Genomic DNA, 574 nt, shown 5'->3' on the forward strand with positions numbered 1-574 from the left:
CTGTGAACGTGCTGCACTCAATATGCCAGCAAATTGGGAAAACTCAGCAGTGGCCACAGGACTGGAAAAGGTCAGTTTTCATTTCAATCCCAAAGAAAAGCAATGCCAAAGAATGCTCAAACTACCACACAATTGCACTCATCTCACACACTAGTAAAGTAATGCTCAAAATTCTCCAAGCCAGGCTTCAGCAATATGTGAACCATGAACTTTCAGATGTTCAAGCTGGTTTTAGAAAAGGCAGAGGAACCAGAGATCAAATTGCCAACATCCACTGGATCATCAAAAAACCAAGAGAGTTCCAGAAAAACATCTATTTCTGCTTTAGTGACTATGCCAAAGCCTTTGACTGTGTGGATCATAATAAACTGTGGAAACTTCTGAAAGAGATGGGGATACCAGACCACCTGACCTGCCTCTTGAGAAACCTGTATGCAGGTCAGGAAGCAACAGTTAGAACTGGACATGGAACAACAGACTGGTTCCAAATAGGGAAAGGAATATGTCAAGGCTGTATATTGTCACCCTGCTTATTTAACTTATATGCAGAGTACATCATGAGAAACGCTGGGCT

Source organism: Bison bison, unplaced genomic scaffold (genome assembly GCF_000754665.1).
Source record: "Bison bison bison isolate TAMUID 2011002044 unplaced genomic scaffold, Bison_UMD1.0 scf7180017864457, whole genome shotgun sequence".
Lineage (NCBI taxonomy): Eukaryota > Metazoa > Chordata > Mammalia > Artiodactyla > Bovidae > Bison > Bison bison.